The sequence below is a fragment of the Pan troglodytes genome, chromosome 23 (assembly GCF_028858775.2).
Source record: "Pan troglodytes isolate AG18354 chromosome 23, NHGRI_mPanTro3-v2.0_pri, whole genome shotgun sequence".
Classification (NCBI taxonomy): Eukaryota; Metazoa; Chordata; class Mammalia; order Primates; family Hominidae; genus Pan; species Pan troglodytes.
The window spans coordinates 38,009,375-38,025,705 of record NC_086016.1 but is presented as its reverse complement, the minus strand read 5'-3'; the positions used below and the strand labels follow the sequence as shown (position 1 = coordinate 38,025,705).

The 16,331-nt window shown below is 40.3% G+C and overlaps 1 protein-coding gene and 1 pseudogene across 27 annotated transcripts in view; both read left to right on the top strand.

Annotated features, from left to right (window-relative positions):
* RBFOX2 (RNA binding fox-1 homolog 2) overlaps positions 1-16,331 on the top strand; it is a 290,149-nt gene that overhangs the window by 102,070 nt on the left and 171,748 nt on the right. The gene's annotated exons all lie outside the window — the stretch shown is intronic.
* Positions 1,905-16,331, top strand: part of LOC129138400 (NADH dehydrogenase [ubiquinone] 1 alpha subcomplex subunit 9, mitochondrial-like) — a 29,867-nt pseudogene continuing 15,440 nt past the window's right edge.

Sequence of the window (16,331 nt, the reverse complement as noted above, 5' to 3'; positions counted from 1 at the left end):
GAAAGTCTCTTCTCATCTTCTCATCTCTGGGCCCAAGTTTCTTCTTTTTGCTTTAAGGACTCTTTGGTGGTAATGGGTTTGGTTTTTGTGGGTCCTGGGAGTGTCATACTTTGAGCGTTCTCTCACCTCCTAAATCCTTCAGGGCTACTGTGGATCTGTGGATAGATGAATGATGCCAGAAGTATTAAAAATATGGCTGGCTTTTATTCTCATCGCTCTTCTGTACCTGGTTTGTCACATCCTGCCTTTTATGCCGCAGTTTGACTTTTTCCCCTAGCTTTGCCTCTTTTTGCTTAGTTTAGGGTTGCTGGGATTGTTAAGCTGTGATTGTTAGTCCACTCATGACCCAGTTGCTTAAATATTTTGTTAATGGATGGATCATAATTTCACTGATTGACTTTTCAGTAGATTGACCTGTTATTTTGTATATAGGCAATTGATTTGTATTGTAATGAGAGGTTTAATGTGACCATCAAAAAGAATTATCTGACTAAAGATAGGGCCATTTACAAAGGAAAATTATAGAATTTCCATTAGCAATTTTCAAAATCGAGAAATTCATCTGACTAGACTTGGTTAGGGCAGCTAAGTAGTTAGTAGGGATATTCTTGCTGTAGCGGTTAGTACTACCAAGCAATCGATGGTCTTTTTATAATCAATTCTGGCTACCATTTTGTGAGTTACATTTAAGAAGCTTGACATATTTATTCAGTCTTTTGTTCTTCAACAGACAGTCACTGGCAGATGATTTAGAATGAAACCAACTAATTAAGTATAAGGTAAGACAAAAGGACTCATAGTTGGTGGACAATATAGTTACGGGTTTCAGTTACAGATTAAATATTTTAATTTTCTTAATAGCATTAGCTGCATACTATTATACTGATCTCATCTAGGGTTGATTAGAGAGACAGGGGAATACAACAGGTAACTTAAGATCTTGTGTTAGAAACTTTGGTACCACCAGAAAATACTCTCAGCAAGTACTATGTAATCATGCATTTAAACAGCTCTGATCTCACTGGAGTCTCATTACTCTGCTTAGCTTTTATCTGCTGAATATTCTTTAGTGTGATATCCTAAGCCTTCTGTGATATGGCCTCCGTCTTTTTCCTTCTGTTTTGTGTAAGGTACTCTGTTCAAGCCACACTGTGGGGTGGGGTAGCATAGCTTTGGAATTAAATGTGGGTTTGAATTCTAATTCCTTTACTTACACTATTTCCCATGTCCCATGTTTAAATACAGTTCGTCCTTTAAATCTCACTTCAAATGCTACCTTCTCCTTGAGGTTTTGGCTAGTGCATTTATTTGCGAGCTGACTCAGTGTTCCAGGGCAGATGCTTTCTACTTTGCTTTTTGTGTTTTTTTGGAGACAGGATCTCTCTCTGTCCCTCAGGCTGGAGTGCAGTGGCGGAGCCTCGAACTCCTGGGCTCAAGTAAGTGACCCTCCCACCTCAGCCTCCCAAGTAGCTGGAACTACAGGCATGCATGTGCTACCACGCCTAGCTAATTTTTTAATGTTTTATTTTTAGTAAAGACAGCGTCTTGCTATGTTGCCCAGGCTGGTTTTGAATTCCTGAGCTCAAGCAATCCTCTTGCCTCAGGCTCCCAAAGTGTTGGGATTACAGGCGTGAGCCACTGCGCCCGGCCTTCTACTTTTTTTTTTTTTTTTTTTTTTGAGATAAAGTCTTGCTCTGTTGCCCAGGCTGGATTGTAGCGGCTGGATCTCGGCTCACTGCAACCTCTGCCTCCCGAGTTCAAGTGATTCTCCTGTCTCAGCCTCCCGAGTAGCTGAGATTACAAGTATGTGTCACCACGTCTGGCTAACTTTTTAATATATATATATATTTATTTATTTATATATATATTTATATATATATATTTATTTTAGTAGAGATGGGGTTTCACCATGTTGGCCAGTTCGAGTTGGTCTTGAACTCCTGACCTCAAGTGATCCGCCCACCTCGGCTTCCCAGAGTGCTGGGATTACAGGCGTGAGCCACCATGCCCAGCCCAGCCTCCTACTTTGTAATAGTACTTTATCACTGCGTATTGCATTATGGTGAAAAGGTTTGACCAACACACAGAATTCTGTAAGAACAAGAGTTCTCTCATGCTTCTTAGTTTTCTTGAATACTTTGCACAAAGTATGTGCCCAATATGAATTTGGTAAAGTGTGGTAACGGGATAAATTAAATAAACTCAACTTCAGCCTGTTGAAATACAGAGACTACTCCATTTGGATTTTCTCTTATGGACAAAGTGGGGGAAAAAGCAAAACTGTGGTCAGACTTTCACTAGGTTTTTATTGCCTTTGCCTTGCCAGAGCGATATGAAAAATTAATACTTAAGAAGCTAGATATCTGATGTTCAGCAAGAGAGTGCCTCTTACAAGTTTAATGGGTTTGGTCAAGTGGATATTAAATGTAAATCTGTCATTTTATGGAGCCATAGAAGGCTCTTAAGACACTCAATAAATATACTTATTGAATTAGTAGAACTTTTCCCATGTATCTCCTATTACTACATTAGGATCTTTGTTCCCTTAGTGTGTCTTTAGCCTGTGCTCTCACAAGCTTTGTGGTGTCGTGTGGATCACAGGATCGTTTAAGATAAAGATACTTTTAGCTCTTTAATTCTGGTATTTTATTATTGGTACAGGGACCCCATACATTATCTTAATTTCAGAGTAACACATGTCTCGGCATGGGACGGGGGGTGTCCTAATGAAAAGAGGGCTAACAGGTGGAATACTGACTATGTGCAGGCACTGTATAAAGCAAGTAGTTTTTAAATCCCATTTGCAGGTGAGGAAACCAAGGCTCAAAGGGATTAAGTCATTGTCCAAGGCTATGTAGTTGTTAATGAGTGAATCTGGGTTTTAAAATAAATGTGTTAAATTCCAGGGTTGATATTTGCACTGGGCATTTATTTACTTTTACTTGAATTTTTTTTTTTTGCATTTTACTTGCATGCTTAATTTTTCTTTGCTCAGCAGCAAACATTATGTTCCCCACTTGCTTCCCTATTTACTAAGGGGTGATAGTTATGTGTTATATATCTATAGTCCTGTATAGTTTACAGGTATTGCTGTAATACCTGTAATGGGTATTGCTTTCATACCCATTCTCATTTGATCTTTGGTAAGACCCCAGTGAGTCTTTATTATTTGGGTTGGGGGGAAGGGTTTTAATCTCCATTGGCAGATGAGGAAATCAAGATTTGCAGTTTCCTGAGAGATTTGCCAAGGGTGGTAATAAGTGGCATAAAATTGGCTTTTTAAAAAAAACCAATTCCTTGGCCACAATTTATTTAAAAGGCAAATGGAATGGTCCTCCTAGAAAAGATTTGGAAGTTAGCCAGATGTGGTGGTGTGCACCTGTAGTCTCAGCTACTCTAGAGGCTGAGGCAAGAGGATGGCCTGAACCTAGGAGTTCGAGGCTTCAGTGAGCTGACTGTGCCAGTGCACTCCAGCCTGGGCGACAAAAGACCCTATCTCTAAAACAATATGGAAGTGTAAGAAGTTGGGGAAATAAAAGGAAAAAGAAAAAAGAAAAAAAAGATATGAAAGGCCTGGAGCCCTTTCCCCCATAAGGCTCTGCTGACTGGAAGACAGTTTGAAAACCAGTGAGGAATGATCAAAGAACTCTGGTGTCAGACAGACCTGAGTTCAAATTCCAGTTTGGACTGATACTTAACTTCCCTTAGGCTTACTTCCTCATTTGTAAGATGGGATGCTTTTATAGGATTGCTGATAAGTATTAGCCAAAAAACATGCCAGAAATCTAGCACAGTACCTTCAGCTTCTGTGGATGCAAGGGGAGTGTGTTAGGCAGTGTAGGCTGACCCCTCACCACGTGCAGGACTCACACTAAATGTTGGGGGAAGTCATTGCTAAGACAGAGCCATAGGACTTCAAACCCAGCACTTCATACCTGACTGAAGGTTCAGGTGTCACATTTATCAATAGTTTAAAACAGGAGGGGGCAAACTTTCTGTAAAGCATCTGAGAGCATCTGGGCCATATGGTCTCTGTTAGAGCTACTCAGGAACTCTGGCACGGTAGCAGGGAAGCAGGCTTAGATTATAGTAAACAAAAGATTGTGGCTCTATTCTAGTAAAACTTTATTTGTGGGTACTGAAATTTTAATTTCATATAATTTTTATATGTCATGAAATGTCGTTTTTCTTTTGATTTTTTCTTTCAGTCATTACAAGATGTAAAAGCTATCTTAGCTGGTAGTCTGTGTGTGGGTTCTACAAAAACAAGTAGCCCATAGACCAAAGTCCTGATTTAGACATGTCTAGTTTTTTTTTTTTTTTTTTTTTAAATGGAGTCTAGCTCTGTCACCCAGTCTGGAGTGCAGTGGCGCAATCTTGGCTGACTGCAACCTCTGCCTCCCAGGTTCAAGCAATTCTTCTGCCTCAGCCTTCTGACTAGCTGGAAAATTAGCCACCATGCCCGGCTGATTTTTGTATTTTTAGTAGAGATGGGGTTTCACCATGTTGGTCAGGCTGGCCTCGAACTCCTGACCTCGTGATCTGCCCACGATGGCCTCCCAAAGTGCTGGGATTACAGGCATGAGCCACCATGCCCGGCCTTATCAGTATTCTTAATACCAACAGAGTTTCACATTGTATTTGACACTATTTACAAACTCAGTTTATTCCCTCTGTGTGAATACTAGCCATTTCTAAAATGAAATGCAATTGTGATTTAAATTTCACATATCATTATGCTAAATGCTGTTCACTTTTTGTTCCATGGTCCTGAAACAATTAACCTGTTTGGAGATAAGCTGCAGATACAAGCACACAGAGAAGGGGACTTAGGAAAGCTGGAGGAAGGAAAGGTCTGTCTTGCCTACATATGGGCTTAGGAAAATTTTCTAACTGGAAACCTTGCCTCAAGTCTGAGTCACACTAGAGGGACTCTTGGCCCTAGGGTGGGAGGAGAAAAGGGAGGGAAGGAAGTGGCTATGTCAGTTTTTGTCAACAGAGGGCACCCAGAGCAAAGCAAGTGTTCTGTGACACAACAGAATCTGCCCCTCTGCCCCAGATGAATTTACCAGACAGGCACAGAACTTCTTGCAGTGGATTCTCTTGTCCATCTCTTCATTTGTCTGATCTGTGTCTGCATTCTCATGTTTTCTCCCATGCTGGAACCAGAATATTCTAAATGCAGTGTTAATAATTGTTATTTGCTGACTGCTTTAAGTGGAAGACCAATTCCCTCAATGTGCTGGGGTGAATTATCCCATGTTGTAAGGTTGGCCTTTTGGGTGGATGTGCAGTATTAGCTTCTAATTTAATTCAGTATCCAGTGAGCATGTATTCCTGAAATACTTTTGATGTGAAAGAGCACTTCATACCTGTATAACATGTTGTAAGAAGACTTTGTAAGTCTTATTGCCTAGAGCAGTATCCTCAAAGTGTGGCTTCAAATCCAGCCGCATCAGCATCACCTGGGAACTTACCTTTATTCATGGTCTCTGCCTCTTCCCCAGACTTACTGAATCAGAAACTCTGAGGATGGGGTCCAGTAATCTGTTTTAACATGCTTTGGTAATTCTTATACACACTCAACTTGAGAACCACTGTCATAGGGTAAAGGAGTGGAAGAGTTAAGGGCACTGGTATTTATGGAAGACTATGTGCCAAGTACTTGGCTAGGAGTTTCCTCTTCATTTTCCACATGAGAACAGCAAGCCTTAAAAGCATTAAGTGATGTGCCAAAGTCGTACATATAATAAGTGGTAGAATAGGGATTTGAACCCTGGTTTTTCTGACTCCTGAGCCATACTATAGTGGCTGGTAAGAAAATGCTAAGAGGCATTGCAATCTTTAAATTAATTCTTTTTTAAAAGTCCTTAAAATATTTTTTTAAAACAAAAGTAATTTGCATTCATTGAAGAAAATTTAGAATATACAGCAGATCAAAAGAATAGAATAAAATCTGCCTTAATATATTTAACTTTATCTTAACGTTTTGTTGTTGATTATCTTGTTTCAGCGTAACTCTGTTTGCATATATACACATTTTAAAATTCCTTACCAGATGTCAATCATATTCTGTAAACTTTTGTAAAATGCCTCCAGCTCAGCCCTACTGTATTATAAACATCGTTTCATGCCATTAGCTATGTCTGCTGCATCATTTCATGGCTGCCAAGTAGTACCTTGTAAGGTTGTAAGCTTTTTTATCATAATTCTTTCTAAAGTCCGTCTTGTTTTGATTTCATGATATGCTTTTAGGAAGAATAGGATACTGAGTGCTTTGGTACTGTGGGTAAACAATTTGTCCAGAGTGGCTTAAAGTATAAAATTAAGGCAGTAAGCAGATTTTGGTTGAGAAGGGGACATGGAACTGGAAAGGCAATACTAAACATGTTTGAGGTTAAAGTGAGCCCAGAAATAAGAAAACAAATTGAAGTAAAAAAGCCAAAGTATCAGGAATAGACTGGGATCTGTGAGTTAGATGGGTTAGAACAAATAGGAATACTGATGGTGAACAATTTGATGGCGCCAACAGCCTGCTTTTATTGTTGGCTTTTTGACATAGAGGCTGAGCTGCCGAATGACAGCATGAGAAAAACTGGGCATAAGACTTCCATAAATAGCAGTTATTATTTATTGAGGACCTTCATGACCAGGCATCATATTAATCATTTAATTTTTATAATAACCACATGCAATTAGATACATTAGTTTTCCCCATTTTACAGCAGTGGAAACTGACAGTGACATTTAAAGTAACTTGGCCAAATGCTTTGATTGGAACCAAATTAGTTAAAACTCCCAAACCTGTGCTTTTGTGCGGTCGTTTATCCTCATTCTTTTTTTCATGGTGTGGCAGGTGTTTAGCCACTATTCTGTGTATATGTATTGTTTTACTATGTGAGCTGGGACAGAAGGAGACTAGGTGTGTAAGAAAGGACACTAAAGTCCACTAGAGTGGAGGTGGACTTGAAGAACAAAACAAAACTAATAGCCCAGTCGTTTTCGTAGGAAAGGTGTAAACCTGAGCTAGATAGTGCAGTGAGCAGAGGATGGGAATAGCAAAGTGAATCATTGATAGGAAGGAGCAGGAAGGCATTTGGAAACAAGGGATGGCTAGAAGAATCAAAGTTCCCTCATTAAAATTTCCTTCCCAAAGGAGGTGATATACTCTCCAAGGGCACTTTAAAACAGCTTTATTGAGATATAATTCACATACTGTACAGTTCACCCATTTAAAGTGTGTGGCTTTTAGCATGTTTACAATCATTCAGCCATCACCATCACCACAGTCAGTTTTAGGACATTTTTAGTATTCCACAAGAAACTCCATTCCCCGTAGTTATCACTTCTTTTTCTTTTTTTTTTTTTTTTGAGACAGTCTCACTCTGTTGCCCAGGCTGGAGTGCAGTAGCATGATCTCGGCTCACTGCAACCTCCGCCTCCCAGGTTCAAGCTATCCCCCTGCCTCAGCCACCTAAGTAGCTAGGACTACAGGCGCATGCCACCTGCCTAATTTTCGTATTTTTAGTTGAGGTGGCATTTCGCCATGTTGGCCAGGCTGGTCTTGAACTCCTGACCTCAAGTGATCCACGCGCCTCAGCCTCTGAATCTGCTGGAATTACAGGCGTGAGCCACTGCTCCTGGCCAATCATCACTTCTTAATTCCTCTGTGCCCACTACTTCCCCAGCCCTATGCAACAAGTGGTCTCCACTTTTCTACAGATTTTGCCTATTCTGTATACAGTTTATATAAATAGACTCAATAGAATATGTGGTCCCTTGTGTCTGGCTTCTTTCACTTAGCACAATCCATGTTATAGCAGTACTTCATTTTTTAATTGCTAAATAATACTTCATTATGTGGATATACCACATCTTATTTAATATATTTTTTTTATGGTGGGAAAACATGTTTTTATGTTGGGAAAAGAAAGGTGAAGAGACTGAGACAATAAATAGGATTATTTTCCTTAATTTAAAATGGGAGGAATAGGTGACTACTATGAAAACCAAGGCTATCAGGCTTTCTTGAGGAATTGCAGCTAAAGGCCTAGGTGACAGGACAGTTGGCATCTGCTGCTTCATGAATTGTTTGTAGCAGAGTGGCAGCTCTTTTGACCCGAACACGTGCAGTATTCAGGGAGCTCATTGTGTAAATCTTGTGTGTTGGCCAGCACCATTGCCCCCTACAATACCTCATGGGGAACTGGAGAGGCCTTTGCTGATCTAATCTGGATACATTTCCCTCAGTTACTGCAGCTCTGGGTCCCCAGAGAGTCCTCTCTAAAGAGCTGCCAGTTTGTTGAGTGCTGGCATTTGTAAGATTATTTCTTACTATATGATTCGTCCAGTGAAGATGACACCCATTTATGAGGTCCTGATCTATTAAGCAGAAATAGCAACCATCATTCCTGTGTTTTTGGAATGAATGCTGACTCTAAGGCCCCTGTATGCTTTCTCAGCTGTAGAGTTTGGAGGGCTCCTTTAGCAAGCAAACAATGTGCCCTTCTGGGTGCCAGGTGACTTTACTGTTGTTCTGTTGATTCCTGTTAATTACTTTCTTGATTTAATGTCCAAGGAATAGAGATACCTTCATAAAATGAGTGGTATGGCTCAGCATGTAAGTCTTTTTAATTTGTACACCAGAAATGTTGTGGATGGCTTTCTACTTTGCCAGAACTTTCAGTTTGGTTTAGAGAGTGAATTGTAATCATTTGTCTTGATACCCTGGCCCTTTGGCATGTCAGCCCTAACACTGAAACAACTCTGGGTAGAGGACATCAGCTTGGCCCTCAGTTCCTGAGCCATTGAATGTCAGAGCTAGATTTAATCATATCACCCCCGTTTTACATTTGGGGAAACTGAGTTCCAGAGAAGTTAGATGACTTACCAAAGCCATAGTCTTATTTTCTTATAGCTCTTGCTAGTGGCAAAGCTGAGTCTGTGATATTGAGCCTTCATTCTCAGTGGAGTGCTTTTTTCCCAGTGCAGAGCTGTTTCCTGAAGAACATGTACTGTCATGACCAAGGAGTGGCCAAGCCCTGCTGTACTCCATCAGCAGTGCAGGCTTTAAGGTGTATTTGAGAGTTTGACAGATTGCGATTGTGATGATGAAAATTTATAGGAAAGAGCAAGAGCACTGGTTTGTGAGTTTGCACGCCACTGACTTACAGAACCCAGCCCCTTCTGGCCTCCCCTTCTCCCTGCCTCCCGTGCAGTGCACTGTGTCCAGTGAGTATCTTCATGACTACATGATTATAATTCCTTGAGAGCCCCATGTCTATTTGCTAAAAAATAAATATGTGCTGCTACACTAACCTAACAAGCAGTCATCTTGTAGTTCCTGCCTGAAAATGTTTGATCATGGTTGTCAACTCTATGCCTGCTATAATTTTTGCCTGGCATAATGTGAAGAGAAAAGATAAAAATCCTTCTCTCACTGTGCATTTTCACTGTCCCCTCCCCTCATTCTTAGTGTATAGAATTCCAGAATGGGCCTTGCTTTCCGACATTTTCCTGCCCCATGACCCTAACAGATCTATTCAACATGACCCTGACGGCTGAGATAGATCTAAACCCAGCCCCTTCACAGTGGAACACTTAAGCTGGGTAGTAGTTCCATACTGAGACCCCTTTCAGTACTTTCTCTTCCTCCCCTTCTTTTTTGTTGTGTCTTTCCCTACCAACATGAGCTCCTTTTTAGGGAGAAGTTGTATCCTTCACTCTTTTCCCCCGTCACCTAGCAGTTGCTCAATATAGTCATTAAATAAATTTTGGCATTCTCATGCTGTTTACCATTCATGATGGGATGGGTAAGGTGCAGGAATGCTAATAAGGTTGTCAGGTGGCCGTGTTATTCCTTTATAGAAGTTGTTTTATGGTCCTTAATAATAATTTATAGTACCAGGTACTATTTACTGAATGCTTGCTATGCATCAGGTACTGTGCTAATGCACATATGCACATACCATCCACTTTTCATTACTCTTTTTTTTTTTTTTTTAATTTTTCAGATAGAGTCTGTGTCTCCCAGGCTGGAGTGCAGTGGCGTGATCTCGGCTTGCTGCAAAACCTCTGCCTCCTGGGCTCAAGTGATCCTCCTGCCTCAGCTTCCCCAGTAGCTGGGATTACAGGCATGAGCCACCATTCCCAGCTAATTTTTGTATTTTTAGTAGAGACGGTTTCATCATGATGGCCAGACTGGTCTCGAGCTTCTGATCTCAGGTGACCCGCCCGCCTCAGCCTCTCAAAGTGTTGGGATTACAGGCATGAGCTACCACGGCCGGCCCACTCCTCATTGCTATTAACAACCACTCTCCTGGCTGGGCACGGTGACTTGCGCCTGTAACCCCAGCCCTTTGGGAGGCCAAGGCAGGCAGATCACATGAGGCTAGGCGTTCAAGACCAGCATGGACAACATGGCGAAACCCTGTCTGTACTAAAAATACAAATATTAGCCGGGTTTGGTGGCCCATGCCTGCAATCCCAACTACTTGGGAGGCTGAGGCACGAGGATTGCTTGAATCCGGGAGGCAGAGGTTGTAGTGAGCCAAGATCACGCCACTACACTCCAGCCTGAGCAACAGAGTGAGACCCTGTCACAAACAAACAAACAAACATGCAAACACCCATTCTCTCTATAAGGTGGACAGTAGAAGCCATATTTTACCAATGAAGAAACTGGGCTTTAGAGAAGAGCAAGTCACAGAGCTGGAAAGTGGTAGAACAGGCATTTAAATCTAGGTTAGCTTGATACCGAAGCCTATGTTTTTAGTAACCATACTGAACCTCCTTGAGTAGTTAATTTGCTGAGCATTACTGTGAAAGAGAGCTAAGTCACTTATGTTCCCTAGGATTTATAAATGAGACATCTGTGTTAGCAAAGGGCATTAGTAACATGATTTAGATTAAATCTGGCTTTGGGATTAAAGAATAGAGACAAAGAGGAGGCATAAGGAGCCTCTGCCACTTAACTTCCTGGAGCTGATTTGCTTGTGCTCAGTATTGAGGAATCTTTCCTCTTTGAGTGAGTGTAGAGTGGTTTGGGGTCATTTGTAGTCTACACAGTTTCTGAGAGATGATCTGTCCAGCAATTCCAGATTGTTTAGGGTGGGCCTGGGAGAGGGTATGGCTTACTCCTCGTTTCTGGTGCCATATTAAGGTGAACTAGAGCTGATTCCTGTACTGCTTGAGATTGTAAAAGGACTTCCAGGTTTAGTCATTCTGCAGGAGGCTTTCTCTTTGGTTTAACTGTAGTTCTTCATCCCTCACCCTGGTTTACATAATTGGGACTTTAAAATTTCATTGTGGCTGTAAGAACAAAGGGAGTGCACTTTTCAGCAGCTCCTTACTGACCAGTCGTGTGGAGTCCCTGTAGTGTACTCAGGGAGAGCCGCTGCCTCTCTGATTCTCTGCATAAAACAAAAGTATTTTGTATATAGCTTTGAAATGGGAGAGAGAAACTTCTGAAGAAAAAAAGAGTTGTTTGGGGTAATAAGATTTTGAGGAGGCAGACGCTTCCTGCATTCTCCCCTGGGGAAAGAATCTAGCTACAATTGAAGGGCATTGCCTCAACTAATTTAGTTATGTGGCCCCGTCCTGGATTAATAACTTGGGCAGACTTCCCAATGGATTTGGCAGGGTATTGGGTTTCTCTCTCCCCAAACCCTCCCTTCTCTCTGCCCTGCACATGTGTGCTAACATAATTACAGAAAGTTACAAGGGGATGGGGCTGCTCTTAAAGGAGGTGGCTCAGAGGAGAGAATGTGATTGTGTAGTCCTGTCATATTTCCGAAATGGCAGAGTTCGAGTAAAATGGTAGGGTGGAAGCAAGCAGGCTGGTTTCTCTCTGTAATGGCAAAGGGGGAGGAGGGTTGGTGGCAGTGTCGATTTCAAGCACCTAGAGCACACGAGCATTGGGTACTAATTTTGTGCTAGAGAAATATTAAACTGTCTTTTTGCATTTGTTTGTCCAGATTGCATTACTAAGGATCTGGTCATTACAGAACAACCTTTTTGATTAAGGTCAGAAGTTAACAGTTTTTCAAGTTTGGTGGTCAAGTGTTCAGAAATATTTCACAGATTTAGTTGAAAACCTGAGCAGATGCTTTTGCTGTTGTTTACCCCTGGGGATCGGGTGACATTCTTCTCCCTTTTCCTCTTCCCCACCCCTTTGGGAACCAACCAATCACATAGAGGAATGGATTTCAGTGCCTAAGGAGTCAGCCAACTCCGGAGCCGTAGCTGAGACTGAATGTTTAACTCTTAGGTATCTGAATCACAGGGAATGGCAGACATTGCAGTTAGCTTGTTTTCTTGTTGGCATCTACTCTCAGAGCCCATCCCTAAGGGATTGTTCCTAATGAGGCGAGATACATTGCATTGAACTTGAAGGAACTGGCTTTTAGCCCCAATTCTGCCAGTAACTAGTATTGCAACCTTGGAAAAGTTATTTTCTCTTTTTAGACTTGCTTCTCTTGATGCACAATGAGAGGAAAAGGAGAAAATGGGCATGTATGGTATATCACTATATATTCCAGTGGCATTTTATCGCTAGCCTTGAGGTTTAGGGGAAAAGCATTTAACCTGTATTGAGTGCCTATTCTGAAGCAGTTTGTTTTTATTTGTTACCTTATTAAATTCTTATGACTCTGCAGGGCAAATGCTGTTAACCCAGTTTTACAGATGAGAAAAGTGTAGGCTAGAGAGGCTGTCCAACTTGCCCAAGGTCACTTAAGGAAGGCCCATCTGGCTCTAATGCCCAGACTCTTCCATTCCACTAGGCTGGCTAAAAAGGCCCTAGAAGTCCTGCCAGCATTTTCACTCTGATATTCTTTAACTCCTTCACAGCTTTTAATCCTGCCCTGTAGGAGGACCAAACATTACTGTCTCCTCTTTCACAGCCCCGCTACTAGAGCAAGTAAATGACTTAGGGATTCCTCCATCACCTGAAAGCAGCAAAAGAAGATGGTGCAGCATTCAATTTTCTCCTTCCTCCATAAAGAAATTCCCGTCCTTTATAGCCAGCTCTGCCCACCCCTTCCTCATTCCCCTTTTCTCAGACAGGCAGATATTTTCTTTTCTCTTTCCCTTTGGCTTGTGATTATCAGGTAGATATCCCTGGTTTGAGGGAGGAGCAGAATTTGGATTAGGTTAAAAAATTATCTTTACCCATAGCCTTTCTATGACATAGATACTACAATATTGGGTTTATCCCCACCTGGAATTTCTATGATATCTATATTTATAAACCTATATAGATTTATAGATATCATAGAAATTCCAGGTAGGAGTAAACCATATATATATCTGTATATCTCTATCCATCTATATATATATATATCTGTATATCTCTATCCATCTATATATATATATATACACACACACACACACACATATACACACATATTATAATGATATAATTATACATATGTATATATATACACACACACACACACAATAGAAATAACAGGATATATATATCCTGTTAGGCGCTCCCTTAAAGAGCTTTATTTTTTTGCTTGTAAATTATCCTAGCCATCTGATTTAATAGATACACCTTACCCAAGAGAACACTTTGTGTTTCTCTTCCTGCAGATCTTACTTTTTTTACTTTTTAAAAATAGAGACAGAGTCTCACTATGTTGCCCAGGCTGATCTTGAACTCGTGGGCTCAAGCAATCTTCCTTTCCTCCTCTGCCTCTCAAAGTGCTGGGATTATAGGCATCAGCCACTGCAACTGACCAGGGTTTACTTTTAAATTCACAGAGAAAATAGCTTTTTAAAGGTGAGTTCTTATTAATATTTTGTTGCTTCCAATTAAAAAAAAATTACAGTAGAAGCCCTAAAATGTCAGATTTGCCAATAAATCATTTTCTGTCATTTGTTGTGGGCTAAGAAAAATGACAATAGACAAAACCATTAACAATTGAAATTTATTAAGAAGGGCACTGGCCTAGGTGTTTTATGTACATTATTTCTAATTTTCATCTTAATTCTGCATTTGTTGATTACAAAACAGGTTAAGAGGGGTTAAAGTACTTGCTCAAGGTCACTGCTAATGAATGGTGATTTGGCAATTTAATTGTAGGTCTGTTTCACTTTCAAACCTCAGTTCGTTCTTCAATGCCATGCTGCCTCTGGGATATGATCTTGAGAGTTTTATTTGATCATTCATGCTCATGCCTCAGCTCAGATCACCCCAGAAAACCCATATATCTTCTTTTAAAAAGGGAAATACATTTTATATGATAAGTTTAACAACTGAAAAAAAATTAAAAGAAGTATTTCCTGGTGTTTGCCAACTTTTACAATCAGGTGACTTTTACTGGTGTTTATTTTGAATTATTTTTGTTAAAGTTTAGATCCATCCCTTGTTTTAAGTGAAAATGCTAAATAGCTACTCATCCTCAGGTACTGGAGAGCTTAGGGGATTTCACTGTGAATTGGGTGGACAGGAAGAGGTAGGCCTTAAAGGTTAAGTAAGATATAGGTAGATGGAAAAGGTGGAAGAATTTTCTTGCGGTGAGGAAATGTTATTGCTTGCTGCATCACTTGGTACATCCTGTGTTCACACCATCTGTTTGAGCTCCTGAGAATGTTGATGGGAATCTAATGAAAGATGGGTTGGTATTAATGAATGCTCATGTTCTTCTCCCTTCCTCTCTTGAGGAGTTGCTTGTGATTTAGCTCTGCCACACGTTATGTTGGGCTTTCCCAGTGGTGTGCTCTGAGAGATTCATATAAGAGAAGTATACGTAGTATGCTGTTTCTGCCATCCAGATCACCTCAACAAATAGTTCCATAATGTTTATTATGTGCCTGTTATATGCCAGTCAGTTGGCATGACCAACTGATGATGCTGAGATAAGATGTGTCATTGCCCACTAGGCCTTTACAGTTGAGTACAATTTGCAGTCTCATTCAGGATACAAGACCTACAAACATGGAATTAACAAAAAAGAAGTATGTATTTAAGATTAAAAAAAAATGAGTGAACCAAGACCAGCAAATGTTATTGAGGTTTAGAGATGAAAGGGGTTAGGATTTGCTGGAGCAGTAAAAACAGGGTTCATTAAAAATTTTATCCAGAGTATGGAGTGGGGAAGGGCTGGGGTGAGATGGGATATGGGTCATGCCACTGCTAGTGAAAGGAAATTGAAAATGGCTCATTGGATTAGAATAAGGTACTTATACCTTCTAAAATTGTTGATGGAGTCATAGGCAGAGATTGGGAAGGGGAGATTCCACCAATTAGCATTTTAAGTGAGGAGTGTAACGATACCAGCAGCTAATGTAAACAACACCAATAATAACAACTTAATCCCTGAGATCACAATTTTTAGGAAAAATTTCTTACATTTATTTGTATTTTGGCTCCCTTGATTAGCTTTCCTCTGATTAGAGAATGTGGTATCCTGTATATTAAAATACCTTTACTCTTGTTGGATTTTTAAAAGATGCAAAACTTTAAGATAAATCAGAGGTCGATTAAGACACCAGTAGGCCTTGTTGCCATTTCCATTTCCCATATGCATTGATTACTGTGTAGCAGTATTCCTGATGATTGTTAAATATTTATGAGGTTCTCTCCCAAAAAAGCCCACCAAGTGAAGAACTATCTTTCATTTTTTAAGTTCCTGAAAATTACCTAAAACTCTTCTGTAGGAGATGGCTTTTACAAAGGAGATTCTTTCCTTCTCCCTTCCCCCAACCCATAGTAGCTTAACTTAAGTACCTGGCGGAGATAAAGATAAATGTGGGAAACTTCAGGATGAAAGGGACATTATTAGAGACCAGAGAAGTCCCGGGAGGTCATATCAGGCTTAAAGTGGAAACTATGTTACAACCTAAGCAAGGAGCAACTGATAGGTCTATAAATAGGGTTTTATCTCCTCCTAGAAAATTTTTGGCATGGTTATAGCTTTCCATGTGGGGGACTATTATATTTACTAAAAATAAACCGTTTCAGAAATAATTAAAATAAGTCCCACTGAACTCATTTATGTTATTAAAAGTAAAGTCATAGCCTGAAAATAAGTTTATAGAGTTTGGCATGTACTAATTTTAAGGAACATTTTGATGCTGCAGCCATTGCTTAGATATGGGATAGAATGGTAAAGCCCAAATGGATTTGTATGGATTAAAATAGATTACCTTCTCAGAAAATAATGTTATTTCAGTTTTTTTCCACTAGTTCAGAAGACCCTCAACCTCCTTTGCATGCATTCAGACACCTAAGTTGGCATTACAAGTGAATCATCTAGGGAAGTACTTCTAATTCTCCAGGAATCTCACACAGTAAAGCTGCTTGGATATGGCTATTCAGAACA